The sequence below is a fragment of the Mobula birostris genome, chromosome 16 (assembly GCF_030028105.1).
Source record: "Mobula birostris isolate sMobBir1 chromosome 16, sMobBir1.hap1, whole genome shotgun sequence".
Classification (NCBI taxonomy): Eukaryota; Metazoa; Chordata; class Chondrichthyes; order Myliobatiformes; family Myliobatidae; genus Mobula; species Mobula birostris.
Genome location: NC_092385.1, coordinates 17,308,927 through 17,329,953, shown reverse-complemented (window position 1 = coordinate 17,329,953; position 21,027 = coordinate 17,308,927). Strand labels below are relative to the sequence as shown.

The following is a 21,027-nucleotide window of genomic DNA, read 5'->3' as shown; positions in this document are numbered from 1 at the left end:
TCTGCTGCTGTAGCCCATCCTCTTCAAGATTTGACATATTGTACTCCTCTGCACGCCACTGTTGTAATGCATTGTTATCTGAGTTACTGTCACCTTCCCGTCAGCTTGAACCAGTCTGGCCATTCTCCTCTGACCTCTCTCATTAACAAGCCGTTTTCACCCGCAGAGCTGCTACTTACTGGGTACTCTCTTTGTTTTTGCAGCATTCTCTGTCAGCTCGAGAGACCGCCGGGCATGACAATCTCAAGTGATCAGCAATTTCTGAGATTCTCAAACCACCCCGTCAGACACCAATTTCACGATCAAAGTCACTTAGACCACCTTTCTGATGTTTGGTCTGAACCTCATGACCATGTCTGCATGCTTTTAAGCATTGAGTTGCTGTCACATGATGGATGATTCGCTATTTGCATTAATGAGGAGGTGTACAGGTGTACCTAATAAAGTGGCCACTGAGGGTAGTTTGTAAGGAATATACTTAGACACATCATACTTCGTAATATAGCATGAGTATATATTTTCTCCTTTTTGTGAAATAAAGATAGCAATTCAAAATGGTTTACTGGTTTAACCTTAACAATATACTGCATTCCAATTGCCTCATTTTTTAAAAGCTGGGGGTGGTTTAAGTAATTCACCAGGGAATTCTTATCTTCCAAAAACATTGAGCTCACCATGATCACATGTTTTGCTTTTGCTTATTAGATTATTGCAGCTGGCTAGTCACTTTGGTGATTACAATATTTATTGCACGTTTGCAAATTGTAAAAGCGCTTGGCTAAATTGGTCTCTGAGATATGCTAACTAAAGTGCATCGCTGATCTGAATGAGAGACCAACTACTGGGGAGATATAAGTTGTTCATCGGTGAAGAATGCAGAAGAATCACTTGGCAACTGCGCAAGCTTTTGTGAGATATAAAGGTATGTGCATTAACTATCTGACCTTACAATATGGAGAACCTTTTATCTACAATTGTACTTGGCATTGTTCTAAAATATGTTTATTTGACATTCTTTATTTTGCTGTTGCATTGACAATAGATCACTATTATAGTTCACCCAGTTGACGAAATTCAAGATATATGCTTGCTGGAGAAAAAGCGAAATGTTTAAAAAGAACCTGAGTGGGAGATTCTTCACTCAGAGGGTGGTGTGAGTGTAGAATGAGTGCGATGCGGGTCCAATTCCAACATCTAGGAGAAGTTAGGATAGGTACATGGATGGGAGGAGTATGGAGGGCTACGGTCCAAAGGCGGGCTGATGGGCCTAGGCAGAATAACTGTTCAGCACAGACTAGATGGGCTGAAGAGCCTGCTTCCATGCTGTAAGGTTGATAGGTTCATGATTGGTCAGGGTGTGAGAGGTTATGGGGAGAAGGCAGGAGAATGGACTTGAGAGGGAATTGGATCAGCCATGATCAAATGGCAGAGCAGATTCGATGGGCTGAATGGCCTAACTCTGTTCCTGTGTCTTATAGTCCTATGGAATAATTTTTAAAATGCGCTTTTTCATGGAAGTGAAATAGAAAGGAGAGAACACTAAATTGCCGAGGAATAAACCTGAGGTGCACGAAATAGCCTATTTTAGCAGGAATAAAACTTCCACAAGAGGAGCGTCCTTTCAGTGCCTTTGGAGTGCAGGATCAGCTAATCAATAGTAACCCTCATGAAGAATTGGTGTGAGAGGAAGAAGAGGGTGCTGAACCACCTGGAAAAACTGTGTGTGAAAAAGTTAGACAATCACTTCGGTATCAGTTGTACATTTGCAGATACATTCTGTTATTTGTACACATCTGTTAGTCAAAAATTTATGGAAAGAAATTTGCATTTTTATACTGATGGAAAGATGAATATTTTATATGATAATGGCTTTGTGCCTTGGGCATTTCAATCCTCCTGTGAAGAAATGAGGTTTAACTATTCTAGCAGTTTCACAGTCCCATGTGAAGTCGAAAGCCATCAGGTTGGAAAGCTATTTTTTGTCTTTCTCCTCTCCTTCCAAGTGTATACAACGTTTAGATTCAAAACAAAAGAAATCTATAAAATGACCTGTTTTTCTAGACAGCAATAATTACAATACAAAAGAGTAGATCTTCTGAACACTGAGATTTGATCACAAAGAGTCTGAACCATTACAGGCCTGGGCCCAACCTCACTAGAACCAAGTAGCCACCAAGAAGGTGCCTCACTTTGAATTGTTGAATGCAGAACTCCCAATATTGGGATGACTCAGTAATTGCAAAAAGAGTCCTGATGGATGCAGGAATAATCCAAATTAGTTTGCAAGGTTAACTGAGTCTGATAAAAAAAACACATTCAATGGTCACTTTGTTAGGTGTACATTAGCTTGCTAATGCAAATATATAACCAGCCAATCACGTGGCTGCAACTCAGTTCATAAAAGCACGCAGACATGGTCAAGAGGCTCAGTTGTTGTTTGGAGCAGACATCAGAATGGGGAAAAATGAGATCTAAGTGATGTTGACAGTTCAATGATTGTTGGTACCAGATGGTTTGAGTATCTCAGAAACTGCTGATATCTTGCGGTTTTCACACACAACGGTCTCTAGAGTTTACAGGGAATGGTGCAAAAAACAATAAAGATCTAGCAAGCAGCAGTTCTGTGGGCCTTGCTAATGAGAGAGGTCAGAGGAGGACGGCCAGACTGCTTCAAGCTGACAGGAAGACGACAGGTGGAATGAGAGGAAGCTGTGAGGAGGAACATCTCTGAATGTTGACCCTGGAAGTGGATGGGCTACAGCAGCAATAGACCCCATTGCACTCCTCTCCTGTACCTAATAAAGTGGCCACTGAGTCTATTTTTGTACCTGTCTTATTTCACCTGCATGACCCACTAAACTGGTCAGAGCTAGCTTGATACACTAAGTTAAGTAATCTCAATATAGGCAACTGGAATATTAAGAAGCTCCTCTCTTAGGTGTTTCGGATACAGAGATGTAAGTAATTTTAAAAATGGCAAAGCTGTGGTTTTGACATCAAATTGTTGCCTTAACAGCATTAAATGTTTCTCAATGTCTATCTCATTTCACCTTATCGTTCCCATTGTAACTTATCACCAGTGTACTTTGATTGTCACTTCCAGAAATAAGGCATTCATTACAATTAGCAACTTGGAATGTAATGTTAGCATTCATTTCAAGAGGGCTAGAATATAAAAACAAAGAAGCAACGCCAAGGCTTTATAAGGCACTGGCGAGGCCTCACTTGGAATATTGTGAACAGTTTTCGGCCCCTTATCCAAGAAAGGATGTGTTGACATTGGAAAGAGTTCAAAGGAGGTTCATGAAAATGATCTGAGGAATGAAAGGCTTATCATATGAGGAGCGATTGGTGGTTCTGCTCCTGTACTCTCTGGAATTTAGAAGAATGAGGGGGGAATCTCATCAAAATTTATAGAATGTTGAAAGGCCTAGATAGAGTGGGTGTGGGGAGTCTAGGACCAGAGGGCACAATCTCAGAATAGAGGGACATCCATTTAGAATGGAGATGAGGAGAAATTTCTTTAGCCAAAGGGTGGTGAATCTGTGAAACTGGTTGCCACTTTTGGCTGTGGAAGTGGAAGTTGATAGGGTCTCAATTAGTCAGGTCGTGAAAGGTTATGGGGAAAATGCAGGAGAGTGGGCTTGAGATGGAAATGGATCAGCTTTGCTTAAATGGCAGAAGAGGCTCGATGGGCCAAACGGCCTAATTCTGCTCCTATGTGTTATGGTTTGATGGATTAGTTTTAAAATGTATTTTTCATAGAATAATAGTAGTTCTCGCCTTAGTTACTCATACAGAAAAATAAATTTCTCTGACATAAATTCCATAGCTACCAAATGTGGAACTTAAACTTTGAGGGCATTGAGTAATATTTGAGCCAGCTAATTTTGAACTGGATCTTGGCTTTTCTTTTATTCCAAGCTCACTTTTATGTGCTCAAAACATTCAGTAAAAGGTATTGGCATTATCAGCAAGGAAATAATGGCTAAAGCAAATGATCAAATTACTGCCCTGATGACGTGTTTCAACATGAAACGTCCACAATTTCTTTCCTGTTTGACCAGCTGCATTCTTCCAACAGATTGTTTGCTGCTCCAGATTCCAGCACCGCTGGTGTCTTGAGTCTCTGTTAAATTACTTAAAGCAGGAACTTGTAGAGAAATAAAATCTCGAGATGAAAGCTCACAGTCCGAAAGCATGGAGCATGGTTTTTATAGAAACATAGGAATATAGAAAATAGGTGCAGGAGTAGGCCCTTTGGCCCTTCGAGCCTGCACCACCATTCAGTACAATCATGGCTGATCATCCAACTCAGAACCCTGTACCTGCCTTCTCTCTATACCCCCTGATCCCTTTAGCCACAAGGGCCTTATCTAACTCCCTCTTAAATATAGCCAATGAACTGGCCTCAACTGTTTCCTGTGGCAGAGAATTCCACAGATTCACCACTCTCTCTGTGTGAAGAAGTTTTTCCTCATCTCAGTCCTAAAAGGCTTCCTCTTTATCCTCAAACTGTCCCCTTATACTCACTTCATTCGCAAGGCTAGACATTGCATTTCCACCCATGAGACATTGTTCCCATAAGGATAATGCACGTTGGGGAATAACCGGGTTATTTATTTCACAGGAAAAGTAGAATGTTCGGTCTACACTGCTGAGCCAAGCTCTTCTAATTCCCTTTCCATTCCCAACTCATTATAGATTTGAACATCCTCTGTCTTTTCTTCCCCCCAGCAATGCACTTGTGTCAGTGCAGCCTTCAGCCAGCACACTATCATTCCCCAGCTCGCAATCGTCATGGCCACTATGAATTAAATCGAAAACATCCTCTGAATTGGCAGACTTTGCTGATTAACTCCAAAGAGGTGGGATCAGGGATGAGAAAGGATCTGCATCAAGTATTAGTTTTTATGTTGGGAATTACAAACTTCAGTTATGGTATGAGTGCCTCAGAAATGGAGGGTTCGACTTCACCCATTCAGGAAGCACTGTTTCCTCAATGACTCAGCAAATATGTCAAAAACAGGCTGGTGTGCAGAACTGGGAAGTCCCACACTTCATCTATTTTGAACTAACTAAAGTGTCCTTCGTGAGAGGCACAAGAGGGGAAAGTAATTCGACCTTCCTCTGTCATGAAGGAAAACACAAAACAAGATGCCAAGGGACAATACACGAGTGAAGAATGAACTGCAATATACTTTGAGATGAGCAATTATAATCTATGAATTTTTAGAATTTTCCACAACCATTAGTCAAAGGAAAGAAAGGAATTGTTCTTTATTTTTCCCTGTTAAAGATTTTTCCCTCGACTCTTTCTTTCCACTCCCCGTTTTGCACCTGTTTGTTTACCTGACTTCGTCCCCGACACTTCATGTTATGACTCTCTCTTCAACTCCCACAACAATTTACGGCCAATAAAATTACTTAAAGTGATCAGCAAGTGTGTTTTTTGGACTGGAGACTGCAACTATAATGTGCCATGGGGGACTGATGCTGGACCCATTGTCAGTTAAATAAGTAAATTGGATGTGAATGTATAATCCAAAACTAGCAAGCTTGTTGATGATGCTCAACTGCATCAGTAAAAAAGTTTACCAAAATTTATGTGGAATCTTGATCAGCTCGGTAAATTGACCAAAGGATGGCAAATGGCAATTCACTTCAGATAAGTGTGAGGTACTATATTCTGGTAAGTCATACCAGGGTACGGTTTCCACAGTGAACGGTAATGTTAGGGCATATTCTGGAGTTAGGCTATATTGCAAATAATAATTTCACCAGCAACCAATCTTCAAACATGAGCATGGATTGTATGTTAAATTTAAAATGTAGCACTGTGTTGTAATGCTCACATTACTAAAAATAAGTTAATACTAATTAGGAAAATGGGGGGGTTCTACTTCCTTTCTTTTTACTTCTGAGGTGCTTTGTATATAGTGTTCCTGCCTTGCCATATGGGTTGTGAAAGCCTCTGTATATATATATATATATAAAACGGTTTTGAAGTTCGAGATAAAGTTGTTTCTTGGGCATGAAGTTGTCGAGTGTGCCTTTTTCAAGGTAGAAGTTACCACATATTTTTGACGACAAGGTGAACTGGTTTTGTGAATGTATCGGCATGTTTTTCAAATGGGAGCTTCATGATGGCTACGTTTGGAACTATCGGCGAATTTCTGGAAGGAAATGAGGACTGGCCGGAGTATGAGGAAAGGTTGGGACACTTTTTCTGTGCTAATGGAATTACTGAGGAGGCTAAGAAGCGCTCTATTCTCCTGAGTGTGTGTGGGGCAAAGACTTACAAGCTAATAAGGAATTTAGCCACACTGCTGAAACCAGGGGACATTCCATATGACGAACTGGTCAAGCTCGTGGGGAACCACTACAATCCGAAACCTTCTGTGATAGCCCAACGGTGTATGTTTCACAGCCGTTTCAGGAAGCCAGGTCAGTCTGTGGCCAATTTCGTGGCCGAGATTCAGCAGCTGTCAGAACATTGTGATTTTGGAGCAGTGTTGGAAGACATACTCTGTGATAGATTGGTATGCGGCATTAATAATGACGGCATACAATGCCGCCTGTTAGGGGAAACCCCACCGTTGACCTTCAAGAAAGCCTTAGAGATTGCCCAAGGCATGGAGATGGCTGCTGATAATGTCAAGGATATCCAGAAAGGACATGGGGGGTCACAGTCGGTGGCAGTGCACCAAGTCAGGAGGGAGACTGGTAAACAGGCAAAGCGGGTGGAATGTTTCTGGTGTGGAGGGACGCACTATGCAAATGATTGCAAATTCAAAGACACTGTCTGCCATGCTTGTAGCAAAAAGGGGCATCTAGCTAAAAAGTGCAGAAGTTCAAAGGGTAAGGTTAAGCCTAGGCACGGGAAAGCTCAACAGGCTCAGACAGCCACACACCATCTAGAAGAAGCAGATGAAGAGACAGCGTGTGCCTACAACATGTTTGGAGTGAAAACAGATGAGGAACCACCTGAACCATATTATGCCATAGTCACTGTCAGGGGAAAGGACATTAAGTTTGAGATTGATTCAGGGGCTGCTGCATCAGTCATTAGTGAGGAGACCTACAGGAGGACATGGGGGTCCAACCTGCCTCCCATTAGACCGTCAAAGCTCAAACTCAGGACCTATACAGGGCAGCCCATACCTCATTTAGGGGTGTTATATGTGGATATTTCAGCCGGGGGTCAGAAGGCTGAAGCCAGGCTAATGATAGCTAAGGGCAGGGGGCCCAGTCTTTTGGGTCGCGATTGGCTTCGCAAAATCCGGCTAAGCTGGCATGAAATTAAGTATGCACACATGACGGAGGACATTCTGCAGCGGTACGGTGATGTTTTCAGGGACGAGCTGGGCACACTGAAGGGTGTGACAGTGAAACTCCATGTCCACCCTGAGGCTACACCACGTTTTTTTAAGCCCAGGTCGGTGCCCTATGCCACGAAAGGCAAAGTCGGGGAGGAGCTGGAACGGTTACAGAGGCTGGGCATTATTGAGCCCGTCCAGTTTCCAAGGTGGGCGGCTCCCATTGTTCCAGTTTTGAAAGCAGACAAAACGGTGAGGATATGTGGGGATTATAAGCTTACTGTGAATCAGGTCTCTAAACTGGAGAAATACCCGTTGCCATGGGTGAATGACCTGTTTGCAACCCTGTCAGGGGGTAAGCTGTTCACAAAGCTGGACGTGAGCCACGCCTACCAACAACTGCTGCTCAACGAGGATTCAAAGGAGTACGTCACAACTAATACACACAAGGGATTATTCAAGTACAATCGCCTGGTGTTTGGAGTGGCGTCCAGCCCTGCCATTTTCCAAAGGACAATGGACACTTTGCTGCAGGGGATTTCGCACGTAGCAGTGTACCTTGATGATATTTTGATCACAGGGGCTACGGAGGTAGAGCATCTGGCTAATTTAGAACGGGTGCTGAAGAGGCTCTCAGACGCAGGGCTGCGATTGAAACGCGGAAAATGTGTGTTCCTGGCATCGAGTGTGACTTACCTGGGACACAAGATCACAGCTGAGGGGCTTTGCCCTGTGGAGGACAAAGTGAGAGCTATTAAGGAGGCCCCAAGCCCAAAGACTGTCACGGAACTCAGATCAATTTTGGGCATAGTGAATTATTATGGCAAGTTTCTTCCTGACCTCTCAAGGGTTTTGACCCCACTCTATAAGCTGCTTCACAATGACACTAAGTGGCAATGGGGTGAAGAGCAGGAGAAAGCTTTCAAGGAAGTGAAAGAACTCCTCCACTCAGCGAAGCTGCTTGTTCACTGTGACCCAGACAAGGAGATCACCCTGGCATGTGGTGCCTCGCCCTATGGAGTCGGGGCAGTCCTCTCACATGTAATGGAGGACCGTTCAGAGAAGCCCATTGGTTTTGCTTCACGTACCCTGACAGCTGCAGAGAGGGAATATTCACAGCTAGGCAAACAAGGTCTGGCCATTGTTTTTGAGGTCAAATGCTTTCATCAGTACCTTTATGGACGCGTATTTACAATTTATATGGACCATAAACCACTGATGAGCCTGTTCAGCGAGACTAGCTGCATCCCACCACTAGCCTCAGCCAGGATACAGCATTGGGCTCTTACATTGTCAGCCTACCAGTATACTGTAGTATACAGAGCAGGTTGACTACCTTTACCTGAGACACCTGTTGCTACATATGTGCCTCCAGAGACTGTGTTTTCATTGGAGAGGTTGTCAGAGACACCCGTAAAGGTGACCCAGATCAGGCAGTGGACAGAGAAGGACCCTGTCCTGTCCCAAATCAAGTCTTTTCTTTTACAAGGTTAGCGCAGAGTTATGGGAGGAAAGGAACTGAGGCCTTATGCCAAACGCAAGACAGAACTCAGTCTGCAGGATGGCTGCATTTTCTGGGGGGGCGAGGGTCATCATGCCTCCCCCTGGCCGTTCACAGATTGTGGAGGAAATTCATGAGACTCATCCAGGGGTGTCTCAGATGAAAAGCCTTGCAAGATCCTATGTTTGGTGGTCAAGAATGGATCAGGATCTGGAGAACAAGGTAAAATCATGCACACAATGTCAGACTAATCAGAATATGCCACCGCCAGCTCCTTTGCACACATGGGAATGGCCAGATCACCCCTGGTCTAGGCTACATTTGGACTTTGCTGGCCCTTTTATGGGGCAGATGTTTCTTGTAATGGTAGATGCGCATTCTAAATGGATCGAAGCTCACATCATGAGCAACATCACAGCCCCCTCAACCATAGACAAACTCAGGCAAGTGATTGCAGTCCACGGGCTGCCTGACACTCGGGTCACTGATAATGGCCCGAGGTTCACCAGTGAGCTGTTCAGTGACTTCATGCAGCAGAATGGCATTCATCACATTCGGATGGCCCCTTTCCACCCAGCCTCCAATGGTTTGGCTGAGCGGGCTGTTCAGACAGTGAAGGAAGGCCTGAAGCGGATGACAGGGGACTCCCTTAGCATTCGGCTTTCAAGTTTCCTGTTTAAGTACCGCCTCACGCCACAGACTACAACCACTCGCAATCCCGCAGAGATGCTGATGGGGGCAAAGGCCCAAGTCAAGATTGGACCTGCTGCGCCCGGACATGAAGGCAAAAGTGGAAAGAAAGCAGGAAAAACAGAAGGAGGGACATGATCAACATGTGTGAGAGAGGCAGTTAAAACCGGATGACAATGTTTATGTGAGAAACAATCAGCAATGACTGCCTGGGGTTGTTCTTAAGCAGAGTGGTCCTGTCTCCAATGTTGTGAAGCTGAGTGATGGGCGTGTTTTCCGCAGACATCAGGACCATGTGCGTCTGCGTCATGATACCGGCTCAGAGGCAGACAGTTCCATGGAGTTGCCATTTGTGAGACAGACTATGGTGGAAGCATGTCCACCAGTGACTTTGCCAGAGGGAGAGACGCTGGCAGAGGGGTCGGGGTCCCCGGAGGAGGATGGACATTCTCACGCAGACACACAGACCCCTCTCATGCCCCCAAAACCAGATCCACCCAAAACACCCTCACCAACGGTGCCTGCTGGGTCACCGGGGATAGTGTGTAGATCACAGCGCACTTGCAAACCTCCTGACAGACTGAATCTTTGACGGAACAGTTCTTTTTTTTATTGTTGTTAGATTGAATGTTGAATCCATCACATTTTCCAGATGTTTTGTATTGATAAACTGTTGCTGAGATACTAGTATAAGTTTTCAGGGGTACACGAGTTAATAACACCACTGTTGTTATTTCCTAGTTTTTACATTTGGGGAATGTTGGATTTTAAAGGGGGAGAAGTTTTGTAATCTGAGCATTATTAAAAGTAAGTTAATACTAATTAGGATAATGGGGGGTTCTACTTCTGTTCTTTTTACTTCCAGTGTGCTTTGTATATAGTGTTCCTGCCATGCCGTACGGGTTGTGGAAAGCCGCTGTGTATACATAAGGTTTTGAAGTCCGAGATAAAGTTGTTTCTTGGGCGTGAAGTTGTCGAGTGTGCCTTTTTCAAGGTAGAAGTTACCACACACTGAACAATAGTTTTCAGGGATCTGTACATTGGAGGTGATTGCAAACCAGACAATGCTGATTAACATTCATTTTGGGTGCCTGGAGTGTGGGTGCAAAGAAGTTGTGTGAAAACTATATGTAATTCAAAGTAAGCATTGTAGATATATTGTAACTATAGAATTGTCCTGCTGTTAACTTTGATCTTTAGCATATAAAAATATCATGTAATATTGGGTTGGGAGGCCTCTTCCTCCAAGAGTGTCTCAATATGATCCCTGTGTTTGTTTTTATTGAATAACGCAATTCTATATCTGCTGGCTTCTGTGTCTCTCTGGTGATTTTGTTCATGTCACAACAGTAAAGCCTTAGAGAGTGTTGTAGAGTGGAGGTACCTGGGGGTACAAGTGCATAGTTCTCTGAAAGCGATATCACAAGTGGATAGAGTGGTGAAGAAAACTTTTGCCATGCTGGGCTTTATCAGTCAGGCTATGGAGTATAGGAGCTGGGACGTTATGTTGTAATTGTACAAGACATTGGTGAAGTGACACCTGGTGTATTGTACATGATTTTGGTTATCTTCTTATTGGAAATCTGACTTTAATCTGGAAAAAGTGCAAAGAAGATTGATGAGAACGTTGCCAGAACTTAAGGACCTGAGTTATATGGTGAGGATGGGCCAGTTAGCTCTTTATTCCTTGGAGCATAGGAGAATGAGAGGTCACCTTATTCAGGTGCATAAAATCATGAGGGGCATTAATAGGGTGAATGCACACAATCTTTCTCAGAGAAAGGGAATCAAAAGCTGTAGGGGAGAGCTTTAAGGTGAGAGAAGAAAGATCTAAAAGCTACTTTTTAAAATTTTATTTATTGAGATACAACATGTAATAGGCCTTTCAGACCCTTCGAGCTATGGTGCCCAGCAAACTCTGATTTAATTCTATCCCAATCATGGGACAATTTACAATGACCAATTAACCTTCCAATCAGTACGTCTTTGGACTGTGGGAAGAAACCCACGTTCTCACGGGGAGAATGTCCAAACTCCTTACAGGTAAGAATCAAATCCAGGTAGCCTGTATTGTAAAGCGTTGTGCTAACCACTACATTACCGTGCCTGAAGGGCAACTTCACACAGAGGATGGTGTGTAAATGGAACAAACTGTCAAAGGAAAAGGTGGAGGTAGGTACGGCACAGCATTTAGAAGATATTTAGACAGGTATGTGGTAAAGGAAAGTTTAGAAATTGAGCCAAGCACAAGCAAATGGGACAGCTTTGATGGCCAACCTTTTTGGCATGGATATACTGGGCCAAAGGACCTGTTTTCTGTGCTGTTTACTGTATGACTCTTTAACTCTACTACACAATAAACTTCCACAAAAGGCACCGTGTTGATGAGCAGATTAAATACTCATTTATGTTGCTTGGAAGATTTGCATTGTTCAAGGTGCTAGTGATAACTACCATGTTTTCTTTCACAATATTGCTAAGCAATTATGCAACTCCACCTGAAGGAACAAGAGTTTGAGGCTACGCCTACACTACGCCGGATAATTTTGAAAATGCCGGTTTCGAGTAAAAATGACAAGCGTCCACACTAAGCGTTTTTCAAAATACCTCCGTCCACATTAGACGGATATTTGGGCGAATCTCCTCCTACTGAGCATGTATTTCATGTATTTCATCTGAAAGATACTACACTCTCTCAATTCACTGGAATGCTCACCTCAAAGTTACTGTCAGGTCTCTATAACGTGGGGTTTGAGTCTGCAACGTGAGCAGAATTGGGTTTAATGTCACTGGCAACTGACATGTAATTTGTTGCTTGAGAATGCTACCTTCTGAACCTTGCGTGTGTTGCAAAATTTAAAGTAGTCCTTTGTTGATTGGAATGGACAATGGTGAACAGGCGTCAACAGCGGGAATGGTTTGCTGAAAATACCGACTGGAGCATGCTAAAAACTGGCCTGGTGTCCTATGGGGAAAGGAGACATGAGAGAATGCAGATGCTGGAAGCTGGGGTGACAAACTAAATGCTGGAGAATCTCAGTGTGTCATTTCCATCCACGGATGCTGCCTGACCTGCTGTGTTTCTCCAACATTTTGTCTTTTGTCCATTTGACTGGTTGCAGAATACAGTCCAGACTTCCCTGTTTGTGCGCTGAAGCATGGAAGAGTCCAGGATTGATTCCTAACCTTTTAATCTCGGGGCTTTGGATAAAATTTGAATTAGCTTAATTTCTGGCATACAAAAATCAAACCCACCCATTCGTTTGAACTAAAAAGAAAGAATTAATCAATATTAATATTTTCATTCATTTACATAAACTATATTTTAAAATAAATGCATTATCATCAGCAATGTTTACAGAGAGTAGAAAAGGCCTTGTGGATTGGAGGGAGGAGAAAGGCGAGCAGGAAATCGGGGTGGGAAAGTTCTGAGCACTTTTACAGAGAGAAGGATGGGAAGGAATGACTGAGACAAAAAATAATAATAACCACAAGGGATTCTGCAGATGCTGGAAATCTTGAGGTGGAGATCTTCAACGGCGACTGTTTATCCCTCTCCATAGATGCTGCCTGGCCTGCTGAGTTCCTCCAGCACTTCGTCTGTGTTGCAAAAATTATTAAGACATCAACCTGAAAGTGGGTAGACATCAGACAGTTAGGGTGGAATGATGCTGACTGTTTAAAGCCTGTGATAGTCAAGGTCCTGGTGAGCACAATAGAAAATTAGATGAGATTAGATTTATTAAATGGAATTGTATTGACTTTATTAGTTACATCCTTCACATGCATGAGGAGTAAAAATCTTTACATTACGCCTCCATCTAAATGTGCATTGTGCAATTTATAGTAATTTATAATAAACAGTATGTACAGCAGGATAGTCAATATAACATAGAAATACAGTCGTGTCAGCATGAATTAATCAGACTGATGGCCTGGTGGAAGAAGCTGTCCCGGAGCCTGCTGGTCCTGGCTTTTATGCTGCAGTACCGTTTCCCAGATGGTAGCAGCTGGAACAGTTTGTGATTGGGGTGACTGGGGTCCCCAATGATCCTTCAGGCCCTTTTTACACACCTGTCTTTGTAAGTGTCCTGAATAGCGGGGGCTGTCCGCACCACTCTGTCACATACACCAGGATATAATTGTGATGGTATTGGTTTTGCTGCCCATGAAGTTTTGAACTCGAAGATCTTAAGCCCTATCCACTGTAGATACAATAGCTACGGGTACCCTCACTAAAGGGAAGTTATACTATAGCCACCTACTCTTCAAAGACTTGATCACTTCCCTGTTTGTAACAAAGTAGCCTTAAACACAGTTCATTTATTTTAGTGATACATTTTAAATTTAGATAAAATTCAAGATTCACAGTGCTTTTATTATCAAAGTATGTATTTATTACACAACCCTGACATTCATCTTCCTGCAGACAGCACATACCAAAAAAAGACACCGTGGAAGCCCAGTCAAATAAAACATCACACACCCAACGCGCAAGACAAAGAACAAATCCTGAAAACAGCAAACACACAGAGTATCAAACATCAAACTGCAGAGTCTTTGGAACAGTTCAGAGACATTCAGTTTAGTTCAGTCCAGCTCAATTGCGTGCTGTATCGTCCGTTGACAGCAGGCCGCAAAGCCTTGGTCGGCGAGTTGATTGAGAATTAAGGCCAATCATGGGTTCGCGGTCTGCCATTAGGCACACTCCTTTCTTAACCTCACTCTCAACCATGCCAAATTTGCTGGGAGACTGGAGAAGTGCCAGATCACTCAACATGTAAATCACTGGCTCCAACTGCACGCAGATTAGTAGTAGAAGTGTATTTAAAAGAGGAAGAAGAAGTAGTTTCGTGAATTGTCTGCAGGACATCACATACATGCAAAAAGGTTCTGGAAAAGGGCCAATAACATCATGATGGATCCCACCCATCCTGCTCATGGACTGTTTGTTCCACTCCCATCAGGGAGGAGGCTACGTAGCATCCACACAGGACCAACGGACTCAAAAATAGTTACTTATCCCAAGTAGTAAAGCTGATCCATATCTCCACCCACTAGCTCCACCACTACTTTATTTCCCATCAGTCACCGTATGTACAGCCTCGTGTCATTTTATGGATATACAATCGATGTATATAAGCTATTTTATATATTTATATTTATTGTGTTTTATTAGTATTATTATTGTGTTCTCTATCTTTTTTTGTGCTGCATCAGATCTGGAGTAATAATTATTTCATTCTCCTTACCCTTGTGTATAGGAAATGACATTAAACGATCTTGAATTTTCATGTGCTAAGTGATAGTATCAGTCTAGCCTGCAAGCTTCTTTGAACTAAATAACTTAGCCAGTGTTGCCTGGTTTGATGCAGGCTAATTAACATGACCCTATTGTCTTGCACTACATCTCTTGATCAGCCAGCCCCATGCTGTGGGCCAGCAGCCTGTGTTCTGCAGACAGCGGTCTGTTTGCAAAGCTTCAGACTGATTATTGCTTGCAATTTACATTTAGAGCTGAAGACTGGTTCTTGTTTATGACAAGTAGCTCAACAAGGAGTATTGGTTGGGAGCTTAACTTGCTCAAAAACAACTCTTCGGCCCCTGGAAGAGTCAGCTGCTGTGTTACAAAGCTGAGCTTGGCAAAAAGACCCCTGGGCCCTGGACAATGACTGTCCATCACACAATAAAATTCCTTGCTTGCATGAAGGCCACAGAGTAAATAGTATAGATGGTAATAAACACAGCAGTAAGTACAGTAATGCATGCTTAAAAATGGAATGCTGCAAAGGATACTCGTGCAGACTGCACCAGTGCAAAAAGAAATTCTAAAGTGACAAAAACCTTTGAGGTAGAATTAAAGATTCAAAAGCATGGCACTAATTGTGTAAAATTCAATTTTACCCAGACCATAACAAGCTTGTCTCCAAGAGGACTACAACCTTGTCGTGGGGTTTAGAGGCTTGCATGCCTCGATGACCTGGAGAGCTATGTTGGCTGGAGTCAGGGCCTTGTGCAATTTCAACCAGAAACAAATACTAGCATGTTATGGTCTTCTCCAAGAGGTTTGGAGGTTTGGAGGTTTGGAGGTTTTGCCTGCCTCAATGACCCGGGGAGCTATGTAGGGTCATCCAAACCAAACAGGTCAAAAGGTAGAGGCCAGATTAAGAGTGGCCCACCAGTCCTCCAGAGTTGGGGGTTCAGCTCAGGGCTAACAACCCTGACTGGTCAAAAAGCAATTGTTATGGAGACAGCAATGAAGAACCCTTCTGTAGAGATAGACACGGAAGACCTTCATTGCTCTCCTAAGTATCATCTGCGTAGTGGGCAGTAATTAAGCTTAGTGCCCATTACACTGCTGCTGTTTAGGACAGCAATGAAGTCTCTCCATTTCTGTCTGTTGGCACCTCAGATGCAGAAGGATTCCTCACTGCTGACTCCATAACAGTTTTGTTTTACCAGTTAGAGTCGTTAGCGCTGAGCTGAACCCCCCCAACCTGGAGGACCAGTGGACTGCTCTTAATCTGGCCTCTACCCTATGACCTGTTTGGCATGGGTAACCCTTCCAAGAGCCAATGAATAAAACCCTAACTACAGCCAACGTAGCTCTCCGGGTCATTGAGGCACGCAAACCTCCAAATCACGACAAGGCCTCGGGGAGGAGACCATAATAAGCAAGCATTTATTTCCGGCTGAAGTTGCATTAAAAGTGAAATTGGACCATGGGGTTTTTGATCATGATCTATGTCAGTAACTGGCCTCAGGCTCAAACTTACTCCCAATTTCATAAAGTGTACTCAAGGTTACGGAAGAGCTTTGATGCCCGCCACCTAACCGGGGTGCGAGGCTGGATCGCTCCAAGCACCAAGCCAATTTGGTGAGATCAAGAACGGCTTTGGGCTGTGCGGCCCAGGTGTGTCACTGCACCGGGACCTGGGTCTAGAGTGAGGCACTACCTGGTGCTTAGACAATTGAAACGCCGGCCCAGATAGACTGGAAAGCTCGAGTACGGAGGCGAGTGTGGGCTGATTTTGCTCACTCTCCTGTGATGTTCATTCCTTTCTCCGGTGGATGTCGGCTCTGCGAGCTTAGCAGCATTTTTGCCCCATTAATATGATGAAATGAGATCAAGGCTTGGGCCTACTACTCCAACTGTTCTGGGAAGCGGATCCAAGGACTCTGACCAGTTCAAAATGCTGTCGTTTATGTCTATTGTTTGCACGATGTGTGATTTTTTTTCACTCTTTTTCAGCACAGTAGTTACAGTCTTTTTTTTTAATTGGGTTCTTCGGGTTTCTTGCTTTGCAGCTGCCTGTAAGCAAACAAACCTCAAGGTGTTTAATTTATACATTCTTTGATAATAAATTTATTTTGATTAATTGATTGAATTATTCATACAATGCTTATATTTACACTCACATCAACTGGAGTTCAAATCTCCCGACTCTAATTACAACTTCAGTCTAACAAGAACATCCCACTTCACTCACAATTTGAAAGGACTTTCTGGTGGCTTTGGGTGACCAGAGTGGAGAGCTTCAGATCTTAGTTAGGCTGCTCAAAAACCTTCCAAGCTCCACAGCGAGTATTTAAACTAACAGTGAGGTGTTTTCTCACTATTAATCTAGTATTTAGTTTCTGTAATACTCTTCATGTTTTTATTTAGTAGCAGTGGACCATTGCAGGAGGTGTTGTTATGGCTACAACTGGTTTAAGTGGAACAAGTTGTTCCCCTGCCCTCTATGTTTACAACGGACCTCGACAGGCATTCCAAGCTAAAGACTTTTTTTGTTAACGGCATCAAACTGGAATCTCCCTATTTTGCAGCGAAACGCAATTGCTTGATGTAGACAGATAAAGTAATCTTGCTCTTACAGTTGTACCCTTCCCTTTCAGTTTTCACGTCCTTGCCAACGAGCTAAATGCTGTGCGTCCGCTAGTGATCCAATGAGATACGACTCCCAGTAAGTAATCAGTTCACTTCCTTGTCTCCGTGCATCAGCTGCTGACACCTACTGTTGAACGACCAGGACTGCAGTAATTGTCCGGTTCCTGAAACGCAGCTGTTCTACAACCAACGGAAACAACACAATTTCTATTGATTAACATTGTCGTGACCTGAGCACGCAGGCTCTTTCCTGTTAGGTACTTGTCCGCTGATTGATACGATTTCAATATTTCCTGTGGGAGCACATTTCAACCCGGTCAATCCAGTTTTCCCAATAGCTGAAATTCTCCCAAAAGCTCAAAACCTCATCCCAGAATTTCTTCTGCTAAAGTATAAAGCATGGCAACCAGAAGTACACATAGTACTCCAGCTGTGATCTAACTCCTGTTTTATATTAATGTCAGGGTCATACCACTAAATCCAAACCAACTCAAGTACCATCTGTACTAATCCCATTTACCAGCTTTTATATGGTATGACCCTACTAAGAAAGACAAGTATCTCTCATTCGTTCTTCATCCCATTTACCTATCTGTATAGGACCCCAGTCATCCGGGTCATGATCTCTTCTTGCTACTATCAGCGGGCAGGATGCCTTAGCTCCCACGCCACCAGCTTCAGGAACAGTTATTACCCCGCAACCATCAGGCCCCTGAACCAATGTGGAAACCTTCCCTCACCTCCACTCTGAACTGACTCCACAGCCCATAGACTCTCTTTCCAGGATTCTACAACTCAACTCCTCAGTGTTATTTATTCACTTTTTTTGTTTATTATTTGCACAATTTGGTCACTTTTGCACATTGGATGTTTGTCCGTATTTGTTTATGTATAGGTTTTCATAAATTCTATTGTATTTCCTTATTTTCCTGTGAATACCTGCAAGAACATGAATCGCAAGATAGTACATGGTGATATATACGTACTTGGACAAAACTTTGAAATTGGAACGTCGTGCTGCTACCCTCAGGGATGCTTGGACATGTACACCAAGGTCCCTCTGTCCTTTAGTGAGTTGTAAGGTCCATATACATCCTGTTGTCAGCATCAGGAGTGTCCTGTAATACATACCACCCTTCATTATGGAGCATTCACCTTTACACACTCTATGCTGCACAGCCCAGTCAAGCAAAGGCTACAGAAAGCGCAGAAAGACGACTGGCGTCATGGCTCTGGACTCCTTTTCATGAACTTCAGTTCTGAATCTTATTTGCTTACTTTTATTGGTTACGCGATTTGTGGGGTTTTTTTTTGGGTGTTTGATGGTCTTTTTTTTAATGGATTTTATTAGGATTCTTTGTCTTGGGGCGATCGAGGCGAAAAACCAGAAATTAAGAAAAACATTGAAGGTACAAATACTTTAAAATCTGGAGTTTGTAATGCAATAAATAAGATGAAGAAAGGAAAGGCAGCAGGTCCTGATGAATTAGTAGTAGAACAAATTATTGCCCTTGGAGATTATGGAATTGAAAAACTTACTGATTTAATCAATGACATTTATGAGACTAGAATAATACCAGAAGAGATGAAAAAATCAGTATTTATCACTCTTCCTAAGAAAGCTGGAGCAATAGAATGTGAATTACATAGGACCATAAGTTTAATGAGTCATATCACCAAGATACTTCTAAGAATTTTGATGACAAAAGCTAAAAGTAAGATACAAGCTGAAATAGGTAAAGAACAATGTGGTTTTGTGAAAGACAAAGGTATAAGAAATGCAATATTGATGTTAAGGATACTATCAGAATGAGCTATTCAAGTGCAAACAGATTTGTTTGTTTGTTTGTTTTATTGACTACACAAAAACATTTGATAAAGTGAAGCACAATAAGTTATTTGAAATATTACAGAAAACTCTAGATCTAGATTCGAAAGACCTCTGCCTAATCAGAAATCTGTACTGGGAACAAACTGCCAGTGTAAGAAAAGATGGAGAGGTGTGTCAGTTTACGAAAATCAAGAGAGGTGTTAGACAAGGGTATGTTTTCTCCCCTAATTTATTGTACGGGGTCTTTCTTTTTTTATGTTAAATTTAAAATGGCTTCTTTGTTATGTTATACTGGGGAATGCTTCTTTGTTATGCTAAATGCTGAAGAAGTCTCTAGCTAGACATTTGCTTGGGTTAGTACAGACAGCAGGGTGCTATTAGCCAATGGGTGTTCATGTATCGTTTTGTTTTTGGATGATAATGCTGTCTCATATGACTGGGGACGGGGTTTTTGGCAGGTAGTCGGGGGAGAGACGGGGATACGGAGGACGGGGTTTTTGGGGGGGAGTCGGAGGAGAGACGGGGAGGACAGCGGAGAGACGGGGAGGATGGCGGAGAGAAGGGGAGTCAGAGGAGAGACGAGGAGGACGGTGGAGCGATGGGGAGTCGGAGGAGAGACGAGGAGGACGGTGGGGAGACGGGGAGTCGGGGGAGAGACGGGGAGTCGGAGGAGAGACGGGGAGGACGGCGGACGTGCGGAAACGCTCCGGTCGATCACTCCGGGTGGTCCCGAGCCGTGAGTCAACAGGATTCGGGTGGTCGTCAGGAATCGATTGAGCTCCAACGGCGGCGCACGAAGAACTTGGACTTTGATAAGTCTTGGCTCCTTTTTTTTCATTACCTCCTTTTCTGTATCAAATTTATATTAATGTCATAGAATTAGTAATATCTATAAAGTGTACTTGGTAAAACGTACTGGGTGTGCTGGCTGATGATTGATGTTTGGGATTGATTCGGGTGGCAACCGACTCCGTGGGAAGCATTGAGGCAGGTGCTGAGTGGGATTTCCCCTAGACATATACGAGCCAATATAACTGAGCGTTACATATTTAATATGTACAGTGAAACAATATTACAAAAAATAAGAGACATCTTGGGAATCAAAGTTAGCAGTGAAAATGTCAATAATTTCAGATATACAGATGACACTGTCAATTGCAAGTACGGAGGAAGAACTACAAAATTTAATTGATATAATTGTTGAAGAAAGTGCAAAAATGTGTCTATCTATCAATTGCAAAAAGACAGAATGTATGGTGATATCCAAAAAGAAGGAGAATCCTATCTGCAGGCTGAGAATAAATGAGGAAGACATAAAACAAGTACAGAACTTTTGCTGTTTAGGAAGCTGGGTGACATCAGATGGCAGGTGTGACTTGGACATCAAAAGAAGAATAGAGATAGCAAAAGACACCTTTACAAGAATGAAGAGTATACTGACCAATACTAAACTAGGCATGACAACCCACCTCAGAGTACTGAAATATTACGTTTATCCAGTTATGTTATATGGCTCAGAATGTTGGACAATATCTAGTAACATGAGGAAACGAATTGTAGCAGCAGAGATGTGGTTTTTGAGGAGGATGCAAAGAATATCATGGATGAAACGAATATCTAATGAGGATGTCATGAACAGAGCAAACACAAAAAGAGAAATAATGTATGAGATCATGAAAAGGCAACGTAACTTCATTGGACATGTGATTAGGAAAGAGGAGTTAGAATGCACGGTAATTATGGGAAAGATTGAAGGGAAGAAAGCAAGAGGAAGACAAAGACAAATGATGATAGAGAC

The 21,027-nt window shown here is 42.9% G+C and overlaps 2 long non-coding RNA genes across 4 annotated transcripts in view; one reads left to right on the top strand and one right to left on the bottom strand.

Annotated features, from left to right (window-relative positions):
* Positions 1–689: 689 nt before the first annotated feature.
* The window catches only part of LOC140211010 (uncharacterized), a 33,736-nt gene continuing 13,398 nt past the window's right edge, over positions 690–21,027 (top strand). Inside the window, exons 1-3 of one of the 3 annotated variants that reach the window (XR_011889364.1) lie at positions 690–922; positions 17,407–17,474; positions 18,750–18,807. This is a non-coding gene — a long non-coding RNA (uncharacterized lncRNA). The remainder of the gene's footprint in view (positions 923–17,406; positions 17,475–18,749; positions 18,808–21,027) is intronic. The other 2 variants (XR_011889363.1, XR_011889362.1) reach the window with 2 other exon arrangements.
* LOC140211011 (uncharacterized) lies at positions 12,851–17,215 on the bottom strand. The gene is made up of 3 exons (XR_011889365.1): positions 16,930–17,215; positions 16,467–16,822; positions 12,851–13,140 (listed from the first exon to the last, which is right to left on the bottom strand). It is a non-coding gene; the product is annotated as an uncharacterized lncRNA (long non-coding RNA).